The 16,203-nt window shown below is 40.5% G+C and overlaps 2 protein-coding genes across 4 annotated transcripts in view; one reads left to right on the forward strand and one right to left on the reverse strand.

Annotated features, from left to right (window-relative positions):
• CLIP4 (CAP-Gly domain containing linker protein family member 4) overlaps positions 1-16,203 on the reverse strand; it is a 118,500-nt gene that overhangs the window by 83,179 nt on the left and 19,118 nt on the right. The window contains exons 2-3 of one of the 2 annotated variants that reach the window (XM_063695976.1): positions 10,349-10,506; positions 3,549-4,749 (exon numbers count right to left, since the gene is read on the reverse strand). The gene's annotated coding sequence lies outside the window, so the exon portion shown is untranslated. The remainder of the gene's footprint in view (positions 1-3,548; positions 4,750-10,348; positions 10,507-16,203) is intronic. The other variant, XM_019021236.4, reaches the window with a different exon arrangement.
• The window catches only part of PCARE (photoreceptor cilium actin regulator), a 50,258-nt gene that overhangs the window by 13,335 nt on the left and 20,720 nt on the right, over positions 1-16,203 (forward strand). The window lies entirely within an intron of this gene.

The raw sequence follows: 16,203 nt of genomic DNA on the forward strand, positions 1-16,203 counted from the left end.
AAGTTTTCTGGGCTCCATCATTCCCATGCTGGATGCTTCCTGCCCTTGAACATTAGACTCCAGGTTCTTCAGCTTTTGGATTGTTGGACTTACAGCAGTGATTTGCCAGGGGCTATTGGGCCTTCAGTTACAGACTGAAGGCTATACTATCAGCTTCCCTACTTTTTTTCTTTTTTCTTTTTTTTATTTTCTGGAAAAAAAAAAAAAAAAAAAAAAAAAGCCTGTTGCCCAGCCTGGAGTGCAGTGGCACAATCTCGGCTCACTGCCACCTCTGCCTCCCGGGTTCAAGCGATTCTCTTGCCTCAGCCTCCCAGGTAGCTGGGATTACAGGCACGCACCACCACGCCTGGCTAATTTTTGTATTTTTAGTAGAGACAGGGTTTCACCATGTTGGCCATGCTGGTCTCAAACTCCTACTTCAGGTGATCCGCCTGCCTCGGCCTCCCGAAGTGCTGGAATTACAGGTGTGTACCACTGCACCTGGGCGGCTTCCCTACTTTTGAGGTTTTGGGACTTGAACTGGCTTCCTTGCTCCTCAGCTTGCAGGCTGTCTATTGTGATCGTGTGAGTCAACTCTCCTAATAAACTCCCCTTCATTTATACATCTATCCTATTAGTTCTGTCCCTCTAAAGCACCCTAATACAATGACCCTGTCCTGTTTGCTCTTCAGAGTCACTTCCCACCTCTGCCCAATGTGATATGTGCTAAAGCCCCTCCCTCTAACATTCCTGCCTCTGTAACCTTGCACAGGCCTTTCCTTCTGCTTGGACTTTGCCTGCAATCTACCTGCACCTATCCCATTCCTACCTCACTTCCAGAGCCTTCCTCCTTGCTCAGGAGGACACACCTTAAAACCAAATTGTGCACTATTTTGTATTAATGGCTCATATGACAGCATTTTTTTCCTGCCTTCTCAGTGGAATTGTGAACTTCATGGGGGTAGGGAACATTTCTTGTTTATGCCTAAAAGCACTCAATACCTACTTACTGCATTAAACTTAAATTTTAAATTTGCAACAAATATATCACACTAATGGAAGATATTAACAGTAGAGGAAACTGTTGAGAGGCACATAGGGATTCTCCATACTGTCGGCTCGATTTTCTATAAACTTAAAAATAAAGTCTAATTTTTAAAATATTTAATGTCATACTTTTTTCCAAACGCTGAGTATTTTCTCTTTCAAGAGACAGAAGAAATCAATGAAAGAAAAAGGCAAAGAGGGGATTTAAAAGGTAGATTGATAAACAAAAGTCAGTTGTGGCCAGGCATGGTGGCTCATGCCTGTAATCCCAGAATTTTGGGAGGCCACGGTGGGCGGATCACTTGAGCTCAGGAGTTTGAGACCAGCCTGGGCAACATGGCAAGAACCCTGTCTCTACAAAAAATACAAAAATTAGCCAGTATCATAACTTATCTCAAAATAAATAAATAGATTAAAATTTGAAATAAAATAAAATAAAATTTTAAGTCAATTGCTTTCATATATACCAGCAGTTAACAATGGGAATTTGAAATTTAAAACACAATACCATTTACATTAGCATCAAAAAGAGAGAAAGAGTTATGTATAAATCCAACAAAATATGTACAAAATGTATATAAGGAAAATGATAAAATTCTGATAAAATAAATCAAAGGAAATCTAAATAAATGGAGAGATAGTTCATGTTTGTGAATCAGAAGACTCAATAATGTTAAAATGACAGTTCTTCCCAGCGTGATCTGTAGATTCAGCACAATCCCAATCAAAATTCCAGCAAATTATTTTGTACATGTTGACAAACTGATTCTGAAGTTTCTGTGGAAAGGCGAAAGACCCCAAATAGCTAACACAATCTTAAAGAACAAAGTCAGAGGATTGACACTACAGGCTTAAAGATATACTACAAAGCTACAGCCATCAAGACTGTGGAATTGGCAGAAGAATACACAAATAAATCAATGGAATCTAATAGAGGGCTCAGAAATATACTCACTCAAATATAGTCCACTGATAACACAGGAGCAAAGACAATTCAATAGAAAAAAAGGATAGTCTTTTAAATAAACAGCCCTAGAACAACTGGACAACCACATACGAATAAATGAATCCAGACACAGATCTTACACCTTTTACAAAAATTAACTCAAAATGGATCATGGACATAAACGTAAAATTCAAAACTATAAAACATCTATCTAGAAGATAACATAGGAGAAACTCTAAGTGACCTTGGGTTTGCTGATGACTTTTTAGATACGACACCAAAGGCATAATTCATGAAAGAAAAAATTGACAAGTTGAACTTCATTATATTTTTTCAATTCTATTCTGTGAAAAATCCTGTTAAGACAATGAAAAGACAAGCCACAGACTAGGAGAAAATCTTTGCAAAACACATGTCTGGTAAAGACTGTTATCCAAAATATACAAGGCTTAAAATTTAATAAAAAGAAAATTCAGTTTTTTAAATGGGCAAAAGATCTGAACAGACACCTCACCAAAGAAGATATACAGATAGCAAATAAGCATGTGAAAAGATGCTAACATCATATGTCATTAGGGAGCTGCAGATTAAAACAACCATGAGATGCCACTACACGCCTATTAGAATGGCTAAAATCCTAAACACCAACACCACCAAATGCTGGTGAGGATGTGGAACACAGGAACTTTCACTCATTGCTAGTGGGAATGCAAAATTATAAGGCCACTGTGGAACATCACTTGGCCGTTCTTACAAAGCTAAGCATAGTCTTACCATATGATCTAATAATCATGCTCCCAGGCATTTACCCAAGTGATATGAAAACTTATGTCCACACGAGAACCTATACGTGAATGTTAGTAGGAGCTTTTTTCATAATTGACAAAACTGGAAACAACCAAGACATTCCTCAATAAGTGAATGGATAAACCGTAGTACCTCTATACAAGGGAATATTATTCAGTGATACAAAATAATGAGCTATCAGGCCACAAACAAACGGAGAAAACTTAAGTGCATATTGTTAAGTGAAGAAGCTAGGCTGAAAAAGCTGTGTGAAACAATGGAGACCGTAAAATGATCAGTGGTTGTCAGGGCTGGGAAAGAGAGCGGGAAGGATGACCAGATGGAGCACAAGAGACTTTTAAAGGCAGTGAAACGATTCTGCATGATACTGTAAGGGTGGGCATATGACATTATGCATTTGTCAAAACCCATCGAATGTAAAACACAAAAGTGAATCCTAATATAAACCACAGGCTTTAGTTCATAATAATGTAGCATTATCTATTCATTGATAGTAAGAAGAAAAAAAGTCAATTGTGAAGCATTTTTAATACTCCTTTTAAGTTTGGAGTGCTGAACTGACTTTCTGATCATTCTATTACGTACAAAAGGTTGCATTCCTGTAAAATATGTCAAACTTGCCTCATTATAATATCCAGTTACTGAAACCCACACTCATCTGTCTAAAATAATGCTACGCTGTGTTCAGGATACTCACCTCTGGCTTAGCAGAAATGAGTTTCATCAGAGGGCTGTATGGACAGGAGATTGGTTTTCTAGTGAGACTTACCCAAACCATGTGACTGTCTTCTCAGCGTCACGTAGAAAAAAAGAATTTTCAGTCCCTCATGGGTCTTTCTCATCAAGAGTACAGACCATTCAGCGTGTTGGTTGGGAGTGCATGGAAATGGGTGTTTTCATACCGCACTCCCTGAGGCCCCTGTGCAGATCCAATTACAGAAAGCCTGGTGGTGGTGGCAGGCTTCAGCAGGCCTCCCTTAGAGTCCTCCTTTGAGAGCACCAGCCAGTGTCCCCACAGGCAGCACATACACAATAATGGCATTGTGGAGGTGCTATGGAGACCAGATTTAAAGGGCCGAACACTATTAATTATGACCCTTCACCTACCTCATAGGCTGCCAGCAGCAATAGCAGAGGAAGAAGAAACATAAATGGGGCCTGGACTTTCACTTCACAGCAAAGTAGCCCAGGAAGTTTGAGGAGACTCAGAGTCACTGTCAAGTCGTCAAGGACCTGGGTCACCCTGCATCCCCATCTGGGGCTCCTTCTATATCAGTTTTCCTGAAGCTTAGTCCAACTTCTTGAAGTGGGCCAAGAAAAGGCTGTTTCCAGAATTGGATATTGCATCTCTGAAACACAAGCTTCACTGATGTCGTGGAGTCTATGAGACACAAACTTTATCTCGTATGGTAGAATCCGGAATGGTAGGAACAGAGGGAGGGAGCAAGCAGCCCATCGGAGGTCACAAAGCATCTTTGGGTGCCGAGAGTGGTCACTACCAGAGGCTCAGCTTAGGAGGGCAAAACACTTCCCATCTTCGCCCAAATTGCCACATCACCCAGGGCAAGGTTGCAGCGGTTTCTTTGACTAATGAGAGACCTGCGGTCCCAGTGTGTTTTGAAATCGTGCTCTCTGACATGCTCTAAGGAACAGAGGAGGTCAGTACAAATTGCTGGTCTTTGTTGATTTTCTCTTCTGCAAACAGATCAGTCATCACTTCACATCCAAGGAAAGAACTGCTGTCCAGTGCCAGGCCCAGAGCTTCACGGTTTGTGGCAAGTCTTTGGAAAGATAAAGTCTAACTTCATTCATTTTAGCTGAAAATACCCCATGGTGGCATTTTTCTGGTCTCTCTACTAAAAAAGTGAGCATGACACACAAAACATGGTGCATGGTTCTAGCTCTTAATAAATTCCAAGCCTTTTTGACCAAACCATTACTGTGTAGTTTCTAGGAGGAAGCTGCTCCCGCTAAAAAAAAGAAAGAAAGAAAGAAAGAAAATTCCAGTTATTAGGGTCATATATCTGTTTTTTGTTTCTCTCTTTTTTTTGAGACGGAGTCTTGCTCTGTTACCCAGGCTGGAATGCAGTGGCACGATCTCAGCTCACTGCAACCTCCGCCTCCCTGGTTCAAGCAATTCTCCTGCCTCAGCCTCCCGAGTAGCTGGGACTACAGGCATGCACCACCATGCCTGGCTAATTTTTTGTATTTTTAGTAGAGACGGGGTTTCACCATGTTGGCCAGGCTGGTCTTGAACTCCTGACAAGGTCACATATCTATTTAAAAATAAAAATATTGTGTTAATGGCATAAAGAACATTTAAGAAATTGAGGAGGTATCACTCTGTGGAGCACATCCAGGCGAGGGGAGCCTTGGAGCCTCTGGGACTTTCTTCAAACAGGAAACCATTGGCTAGGAGCTGGGGAGATCACAGTCTCTATTGAAATACCACTGCTGACAGAATAGAAGCTGCCTATGATGAGTGACTTCTCCCTGCCCTCTTTCAATATGAACGTGAATTCTCAGTCATTGTCTTCCTAATAGAAATCCTTAACCTAGAAGTGTTCACTCCTGGCTTTAAAAGGAATAGCCAACCCCTTAGTACCCAGAATTTTCTATAGGCTATCATTTTTTTTTCACATCTATTGCAATAATTACTATTTATACTGAAGATCCTAAAGAGCTGAAAGATCTTGAAGTACAACCAGAATCATGTACAAAAGACTCTGGAACCTGTACTACAGTAAGCAAGCATGTCACCTGAAAAATCATTAGTCTCGCTCACTCAGGGCTCTTAACTCAGCTGTATGAAGAAAACATGCTGTTTGGAGCACACATGTTCACATGGCCCACTCCCTATGTTCATGCAGATGGCACAGAGCTTTGCTATACAGCATATAACCATCTCCAAAGCATCAGCCAAGAACACTATAGGAGATGCAGCAGTTTATTAGTAAAGTGTTTAATAAAAGTATGATTTTCAAGGGTGTGGGCAAAGTTTAGGGAAACCCTCAGAAAAAGGGCAGCACTTTGGGGCAGTATTAAAAGTGTGTTACTACTCTAGCCTGAAAGCAAGGAGAGTGATTGATTTTTGGAGCCGAGAGAGGGTGACTATGTGGAATGGGGTTGTCTGATAGGGGCTGTGGTCCTCCGGAGAGGGCTGCAGGCAGCCCATGGAGACTGGCAGGGAGGACAGAGAAATCAGTATCCTGACTTGTTACAGTAGGTAGCTGGTCAGGCATGAGCAGGGCAGAAGAGGCCTCCACCTGACCAAGAATGTCAGGCAACCATCAGGTGATGGTCAAGCAGTTGTTAACTGTCTGTCTAAAATAATAATTAGTCGCAGCCAGCACCAGGGAAAGGAACTCTCCCTACAGATAGAAAAAACCTGAAACGGATGATCAGCCGCTTCCTGATAAGATCTCAGGAGAGGGGCGAGTGAGCTCCAGCATGTGCAATAAGAGGCAAAAGGGCAGCGTTTAACCAATATAAGACTTTCCAGGGACATCCCGCAGGTAGAAGGAAGAATGCCTCAAGTGAGCATGCGTACAACTCCGGTAAACACCGCATATGCCCACCTCCCAAGTGCTAGCAGGACACCACACATACAGGCAGCTCACCCCAAAGGAAGAGTCAAGGGAAAAGGGACACAAGGTGCTGGAAGTATGCCGACATATAAAACCCTTAGTCCAAGATCAAAGGAGACACTGTCCTCCAAGATGCCCACTTGGCCCTCCTCCAAGAATATTCTTTTCATTCCTGTCTAAAGCTTTTTGTTTTTGAGATGGAGTCTCACTCTGTCACCCAAGCTGGAGTGCAGTGGCGTGATCTCAGCTCACTGCAGCCTCTGCCTCCCAGGTTTAAGTGATTCTCCTGCCTCAGCCTCCTGAGTAGCTGGGAATAGGTGCCCAGCTAATTTTTTGTAGTTTTAGTAGAGACGAAGTTTCACCGTGTTAGCCAGGATGGTCTCGATCTCCCGCCCTCGTGATCCTCCCGCCTTGGCCTCCCAAATGGCTGGGATTACAGGCGTGAGCCACAGCGCCCAGCCTGTTCTAAAGCTTTTTAATAAACTTTCACTCTGCCCTAAAACTTGCCTTGGTGTCTTTTTCTACCTTATGCCCCTCAGTCGAGTTCTTTTCTGAGGAGGCAAGAACTAAGGCTGCTGTAGACCCGTACAGATTTGCCATCAGTAACTTGGATACCTTCCACTGCCAACAAACTCACTCTCTTCCTCTGATTTCTTGCCAATGCCTCTCAAGAGCAGGAGCCCCAGCGATGCCATGAACAGGGATATGCCTCCCAGAAGAAGTGTGGGGAGGTGGGGACAGTGGTCTGCAGCGGCAGGCAGAAGATATCCAGCACTACCTGCAATTTCTTACTTTCCCTCTTTTGGTCATAGGTTTATAACCTGGCCTAGGCCTCCTCAGAACTCTGAAAAATGTACCTTTTCCACCTCACAAGGCTTGCTTCCGCTTTCTGACGGCAAGAGAACATTGCGAAGAGAAATGTGAATGGATTTCATCATGATTTCTGATGATAAGACATTGTGTTGACCTGTTGAGGTACAGCCACAGATCAGGTAATAACTTGGAAGAACAGCACATAATGATCACTTGGTCTATTCTTGAGATTTGACTGACGCCTGGCTGCCTGTAATTATTGGAGCCAGTACAAATTTCACAGTCACTGACTTGAGTGTGCAAAAATATAATTTTCTCTATTCTTTTATAATTGAGTGTAATTTCTGCCTTGAGCCTCCATTCTGCCTCAGAGAAAATTTAATCTAGTCACTTTCAGATAAACTCATTCAAATTCGGTCATTTCTTAGTCAATACCAGTTTACAATGCAGTCACAATTCAGTTTAAAACTCTTTCTCTCCCTTTTTTTCCCCCTCTCTCCCTCCACTCTGGAATTGAATTTAAGCTCTCAATGGCTTATCCAAAAAGTCCACTTCTTGGTCTTAATGTGTCCTGTGTGCCTCTGGGCATCACAGAGTTTAGGCGCTCCCTTGAAAGAGGACCTGGGTGGTCCACAGAACACAAAGGGGCTCTCATTTGTTCTCTCCATTGAGAGTGCAGCTCAGTCCCGACCCAGTTCTCATCTTATCCTGGGTTCCCAGTGGCTCTTTCTTTCTCTGCTAAATGACATTCCACAAGGAAGGTTTTTGGGACACTGTGGGTGCCCTCCTGTGCCACTCAGACCTATGGGCAGCAGTCTCCAGTCCTCTTTTGCTATATCAAGATGACATGGGGCCGGATGTGGTGACTCATGCCTGTAATCCCAGCACTTTGGGAGACCGTGGTAGACAGATCACTTGAGGTCAGGAGTTAGAGACCAGCCTGGCCAATATGGTGAAACCTCATCTCTACTAAAAATACAAAAAATTAGCCTGGCATGGTGGCGGACGCCTGTAATCCCAGCCACTTGGGAGGCTGAGACTGGAGAATTCCTTGAACTTGGGAGGCAGAGGTTGCAGTGAGCCGAGATTGCACCACTGTACTCCAGCCTGGGTGACAAAGTGAGACTCTGTCTCGGAAGGAAGGAAGGAAGGGAGGGAGGGAAAAAAGGAAGGAAGGAAGAAAAAAGGCCCTCAGAAGAAATCAACCCTGCTGACACCTTGGACTTCCAGCTTCCAGAACTGGGAAGAAATAAATTTCTGTTGCCTACGCTACCCAGTTTGTAGTACTTTGTTATGGTATCCCTAGTAAACTAATGCAGATTGTGAGAAAATTAGTCTTTTTATTTAACAATCACACCTTTTGTTTTATTTTTGAGACAGGGTCTCACTATGTCACCAAAGCTGAAGTACAGTGGTGTAATCATGACTCACTGCAGCCTCAACCTCCCAGCCTCACATGATCCTCCCACCTCAGCCCTTTAAGTAGCTGGGTCTACAGGTGTGCACCACCACATTCAGCTAATTTTTTAAATTTTTGTAGAGATGGGCTCTTGCCATGTTGCCCAGGCTGGTCTTGAACTCCTGGGCTCAGGTGATTCTCCCACCTCAGCCTCCCAAAAGGCTGGGATTACACACTTGCCCCTCTGCTCTCAGCCCATTTTGAGATTCTTTGAAACATTAAAACCAGCTCCAGAAATCCTTAAGAGAGGCCATAATTTACAGTTACCCATCTTGAAATGTGTCCACTGTTTCCTGGTTCAGAGATAAAACTCAATCTAGTCAAGTCATGTTCTCTCATATTATGAACACTCAACTTTAGAAAATAATAACTTTCTGAAGATAAATGTATCAGGGTATTTATTTCTGAGCTCTCTATTCTGTTCCATTAGTCTGTGTATTTTTATGCCAGGACCTTGCTGTTTTAATTACTTTAGCTTTACAGTACATTTTGAAATCAGATAGTGTGTGATAACTCCAGCTTTGTTCCTTTTACTCAGTTGCCTTAGGTATTCAGCGCTTTTGGTGGATCCGTATGAATTTTAGGACTATTTTTTCTATTTCTGTGAAGAATGACATTAGAATTTTGATAGATATTGCATTGAATCTGTAGATGACTTTCGGTAGTATGGACATTTTAACAATATTAATTGTTCCAATCCATGAACACAGAATATCTTTCCATTTATTTGTGTCTTCAATTTCTTTCATCAATGTTTTATAGTTTTCAGTGCACAGATCTTTCATCTCCTTGGTTAAATTTATTCCAAAGTATTTTACTTTTTTTGAAGCCATTGTAAGTAGAATTGTTTTATTTCTTTTTCTGATAGTTCATTGTTAGTATATAGAAATCCTATTGATTTTTGTATGTTGATTTTGCATCCTGCAACTTGACTGAATTTATTTATTAACATCAATTGATTTTCAGCAGAGGTACTAAGAACATACATGTGGAAAAGACAGTTTCTTCGATAGATGATATTGAGAAAGCTGGATGTCCACATGCAGAAGGATGAAATTGGACCTTTATCTCACATCATAGATAAAAATCAACTCAAAATGGATTAAAGACTTAAACATAAGGTCTGAAGCTGTAAAACTAGTAGAAGGAAATAGGAGAAAGCTTCATAACATTGGCCTGGGCAATGATTTTTAAAATATAACTCAAAAACCACAAGTGACCAAAGCAAAAATAGACAAATGGGTTGCATTAAACTAAGCTTTTGTCCAGCAAAGGGAAAAATTAACAGAGTAAAGAGACAACCTACAGAATGAGAGGAAATACTGTATTTGCAAACCATACATCTGATAAGGAATATCTAAAATACATAAGGACCTAAAACAACTCAATATTTTAAAAGACTCTGTTAAAAAATGGGCCAAAGTCTATTCAGGAATAGACATTTCTCAAACGAAGACATACAAATGGCCAGCAGGTAAATGAAAAGATGTTCAATATCACTAATCATCAAGGAACTGCAAATCAAAACCACAATGAGGTATCACCGCCCACCTGTCAGAATGGCTATTATTAAGACAAAAGATAACAAGTGTTGGTGAGGATGTGGAGAAAAGGGAACCCTGGCACACTGCTAATGGAAATGTAAATTAGTACAGCCATTATAGAAAACAGTATGAAGTTTTCTCAAAAAAAAATTAAAAAGAGGACTACCATGTGATCCTGCCATCTCTCTACTGGGTGTATAACCAAAAGAATTGAAATCAGTCTGCCTGGCTGGGTGCGGTGGCTCACGCCTGTAATCCAAGAACTTTGGGAGGCCGACGCGGATCACCGAAGGTCAGGAGTTGGAGACCAGCCTGAGCCCATTGCTAAAAGAAAAAAAAGAAAGAAAAAAATCAGTATGCCTATTCATTGCAGAATTCTTCACAATAGCCAAGATACAGAATCAACCTAACTGTCCAACAATAGATGAATAGAAAATGTGGTAAATATGCACACTGAAATATTATTTTCACCTTTAAAAAAAGAAGGAAATCCTGTAATTTATGACAACATGGATGAACCTGGAAGACATCAACCTAAGTAAAACAAGCCAGGAACGGAAAGACACATACTGCGTGATCTCACTTATAAGTGGAATCTAAAATGTGTCAAACTCATAGACCAGGTGAAGTGGCTCACTCCTGTAATCCGAGCACTCTGGGAGGCTGAGGCAGGTGGATCACCTAAGGTCAGGAGTTCGAGACCAGCCTGGCCAACATGGTGAAACCCTGTCTCTACTAAAAATACAAAAATTAGCTGATCACAGTGGTGCATGCCTGTAATCCCAGCTACTCGGGAGGCTGAGGCAGGAGAATCACTTGAACCTGGGAGGTGGAATTTGCAGTGAGCCAAGATCACATTGTTGCACTCCAGCCTGGGCGACAGAGCTAGAGTGAAACTCCGTCTCAAAAAAAAAAAAAAAAAAAAAGTCAAACTCATAGAAGCAGAGAGTAGAATGATGGTTGCCAGGGGAACAATGGGGAGATATTGGTCAAAGGGTACAAAGTTTCACTTAGAATGAATAAGTTCAGTAGATCTATTGTACAACCTGCTGACTATAGTTAATAATAATGTACTGTATAGTTCAAAATTGCTAAGAGCGTAGATCTTAAATGTTCTCACCACAAGAAATACGTGAAGTAATGAATATGTTAATTAGCTTGATTTAACCATTTCACAATTATACACATATCAGAAGTAGCTACTTACTTTCAAAGAGTACAGTGTGGAGAGGGGGAGGAGGAAGTTCACAGGGGAGCACCGGTACAAATGCTGCACAGCCAGGGATCAAGGTCAACATCAACAGTCACAGATCACATTGATAGTATGTACCCTTGATATGATGTGATGAAAATGGCATACTACCTCTGTGACCTTCCCCTAAACCCAGAATCCCAATCTAGTCATGAGAATATCAGACAAATTCTAACTGAGGAACATTCTATAAAATACCTAAACCAGTATTCCTCAAAACTGTCAAGGAACCAAAAACAAAGAAAGTCTACAAACTGTCACAGCCAAGGGGAGGCTGAGACATGACAGCTAAATATAACGTGGGCCTGGGCATGGTGGTGCATGCCTATAGTCCCAGTACTTTGGGAGGCTGAGGCAGGAGGATGGCTTAAGCCTAGGAGTTTGAGGCCAGCCTGGGAAACATGGCAAAACCCTGTCTCTACAAAAAGTACAAAAATTAACCAGGCATGGTGGTGCACACCTGTAGTCCCAGCTATTTAAAAGGCTGAGGCAGGAGGATTATCTGAGCCCAGGAGGTGGAGGCTGTGGTGAGCTGAGATGGCACCACTGCACTCCAGCCTGGGTGACAGAGCGAGAACCTGTCTCAAAAAAAATATATAGATAGATATGTATATGTGTATATTGTATTATATATATGCATATATGTATAATATCTAGTTACTAATTATATATATTATAATTAGCTAAAGTATATACACGTTAGTTAATTAATGTATCCATTACTTCATATATATATAATGTGGTATCCTCGGTGGGATCCTTGAACAACTACAAAAAATGGACATTAGATAAAAACTAAGGTATGATGGTTAATACTGAGTGTCAACTTGACTGGATTAAAGTGTACAAATTATTAATCCTGGGTGTGTCTGTGAGGATGTTGCCAAGGAGATTAACATTTGAGTCCCTGAGCTGGGAAAGGTAGACCCACCCTTAATCTGAGTGGGCACCACCTAATCAGCTGCCAGCCCAGCTAGAATATAAGCAGGCAGAAAAATGGGAAAAGAGAAACTGACCTAGCCTCCCAGCCTACATCTTTCTCCCATGCTGAATGCTTCCTGCCCTCAAACATTGGACTCCAAGTTATTTAATATATATTTTTATATATAATATATATAATTTATATATATTATATATTATATATAATTTATATATGTATATAATTTATATATATTATATATTATATATAATTTATATATGTATATAATTTATATATATTATATATAATTTATATATGTATATAATTTATATATATTATATATAAATTATATATATTATATATTATGTACATTGTATATTATATATTATATTATGTACATAATGTATATTATATTATATTATGTACATAATGTATATTATATATTATGTACATAATGTATATAATATATATAATTTATATTATGTACATAATATATAATGTATATTATAATTTATATATTATTTATATATATTATACATATATAGTATATAATATGTATTCCATTAATTCTGTTCCTCTAGACAACCCTAATACATAAGGTAATTTGAATAAGTGTGAACTTTAGTTAAAAATTATGAATCAATATCAATTTGTTAATCTGTTACATATGGTAACAAATGTACCATAGTAATGTAAGGTGTTAATAATAGGGGCAACTGAAGGTGGGGCTGGTATACAGAAACCTTCTATTCAATTCTTCTGTAAATCTAGAAATGTTTTTAAAAAGTCTATCAATTTTTTAAATGTTTACATTCTTTACCTGGGCAATTCAACATCCCAGAATTTGTTCTGAGAAAATAATCACAAATGTGGGCAAATACTTACCTACAAGAATATTTCAATATTATTCATAATATATATAAACTAAATGCTCAATAAGAGGAGACTGGCCTAAGAAATTATTTTTCCTTAATTCGATGGAATATTGTAGTCATTAAAAATACTGTAAAGAATATTAGATGATGTGAATTTACGATATATTAAGAGAAAAACTAGGCTACAGATTATACATACGGCAACATTCTGTCTTTACTGAGACATAACTAGATATATGATAGACGATTGATAGATAGGCACATTTATTTTTATTTTCCTTTGAGCTTGTCTATACCTTCTAAATTTTTACATGGTATATATTGCTTTTTATTGTGGTAAAGTACACGTAACAAAATTTACCATTTTCAGCATTTTAAAGTGTAAAATTTCATGGCATTTAGTACATTCACAATGTGCCATCATCACAACCATCTAGTTCCAGAACATTTTCATTGCAACAAAAGGGAACCCTGTATCCATCAAACAGTCACTCCCATTATCCTATCCAGTCCCTGGCAACCACTAATTTGGTTTCTGTCTCTATGGATTTGCCTGTTCTGGGTATTTTGTATAAATGAAATAACACAACATGTGACCTGTTGTGTCCAGCTTTTCACTTAGCATAATGTTTTCAAGGTTCACTCATGTTGTAGCATCTGGCCAATACCTCATTCCTTTTTATGACTGAATAATAGTACATTGTATGGATATACAAATTTTGTTTATCCATTTATCAGCTGGTGAACATATGGACTGTTTCCATTTATATCTATTGTAAATAGTACCGCTATGTTCATATTTAAGTTTCTGTTTGAACATTATTGCTTCTATAATGTAAAAATGCTGTTCTTAAAAGGTAACATCTAAATAAATTATACTCACCAAATCCCCCAGTCTATATCAGTGCTAATTCCCTAAGAAATTTCCTAAATTTGTTTACTTGTGTACCAGGGCCCAATCTTCCTTTCATTACATTTGTGAAGTTTCCAGCCCCAAATTTTAGTTTCTTTGTTTGTTTTTTGAGAGGGAGTCTCACTCTGTCACCCAGGCTGCAGTGCAGTGGCACAATCTTGGCTCACTGCAAGCTCCGCCTCCCAGGTTCACACCATTCTCCTGCCTCAGCCTCCCCAGCAGCTGGGACTACAGGCGCCCGCCACCACGCCTGGCTAATTTTTTGTATTTTTAGTGGAGACGGGGTTTCACCGTGTTGGCCAGGATGGTCTCAATCTCCTGACCCGTGATCCACCCCCCTCGGCCTCCCAAAGTGCTGGGATTACAGGAGTGAGCCACCGCGCCTGGCCCCAAATTATCCTTTAAATGTTGAACAATATTTTTCTCAAGAATCTTTTCAATTCGCAACACACAAATTGAATTAAATAGGATTTTGTAAGAATTGATCTAATATTTGAGACTAGCTCGTGTTTTCATTTCCCTTTGGCTAGTTTGGAAGGCAAAGGTGATTTTTACCATTTTATCCATTATTCCTGCAGTTCTAGTTAATATTTTGCATCCTAGAGGCAAAGAACGATAAGGAAAACAATTTGCATTTAAGTCTCATGTTAACATGTTAACGGTGCACTATGTCCAGGTTGATGGTCAGCACTAGAGGTAGACTGGTTCATTATTTTTGATTGCCTGGAGTTGGGCAAATTCTCCTAAAAGTTTCAAGCTATCAAAAGTTAATCATGTGGCGGGGGGGGGGGGGGCACGGAGGCTCACGCCTGTAATCCCAACACCTTGGGAGGCCGAGGCAGGTGCATCATTTCAGGTCAGGAGTTCGAGACCAGCCTGGCGAACTCCAGCATGGTGAAACCCTATCTCTACTAAAAAGGCAAAAATTAGCTGTGCGGTAGTGGCACACACCTGTAATCCCAACTATTCGGGAGGCTGAGGCAGGAGAATTGCTTGAGCCTGGCAGGCAGAGGTTGTGGTGAGCTGAGATCGGGTGACTACACTTCAGCCTGGGTGAGAGGGTGAGGCTCTGTCTCAAAAAAAAAAAAAAAACAAAAACAAAAACAAAACAAACAAAAAAAAAGCTAATCATGTGTGAATCCTGCTCAGCAATGAAAACATCTGAACTAATGATGCATACAGTAACATGAATGACCCTCAGTATAACCATGCTGAGAAAAAGAAACTAAACCAAAAAAATAAATCTGTATGAAATTCAAGGCTGGGCACAGTGGCTAATGCCTATATTCCCAACACTTTGGGAGGCCAAGATGGGAGGATCACTAGAGGCCAGGAGTTTGAGACTAGCCTCAACAACATAGCGAGACCCTATCTCTTTAAAAATTAGCCAGGCATGATGGTGCATGCCTGTGGTCCCAGCTACTCAAGAAGCTGAGGTGAGAGGGTCACTTGAGCCCAGGAAGTCAACACTGCAGTGAGTTGTGATGGCACCACTGCACTCCAGCTTGGGTGACAAAGTAAAACCCTTTCTCTACAAAAATAAATTTTTAAATCCCAAACAATGCCAGCTAGTCCATAGTGACAGAAAGATGATCAACAATTGCCTAGATGGATGAGAAGGGGTATATAGGGAGGGATTACAAAGGACCATGAGGAAACTTTTGGGACTGATGGATATGTTTATTATCTTGATTGTGGTGATGGTTTTGAGACAGCCAGGTGGGTGGGGGTCCCTGGAGAAACTCCAACCAGCCTACCCACTGAGGTGGAGCCTCGGGAAGTTCATGCCCTTTGCAGCGGGGAGGAGCCCTGTCCCTCCTCTTCCTGTATGGAACCTGGGATTTGAACGGTGGGTGGGAAGTGCTCTAGCAGGGACTCTGGTCTAGCGAGAGTCTGTTTCCCCCCTTTCTCTCTTTTTACCCAATAAAACCCCATCTTACTCAATGGTCTCCAAGCCTGAATTTTCAAGGCCGTAGGACAAAGAACCCCGTCTTCTAACTGAACTAAGGAAAAGTCCTGCAAAAGTTTCATGGATGCATGTGTGTGTGTAAACTCATCAAAC

The sequence above is a fragment of the Gorilla gorilla genome, chromosome 12 (genome assembly GCF_029281585.2).
Source record: "Gorilla gorilla gorilla isolate KB3781 chromosome 12, NHGRI_mGorGor1-v2.1_pri, whole genome shotgun sequence".
Classification (NCBI taxonomy): Eukaryota; Metazoa; Chordata; class Mammalia; order Primates; family Hominidae; genus Gorilla; species Gorilla gorilla.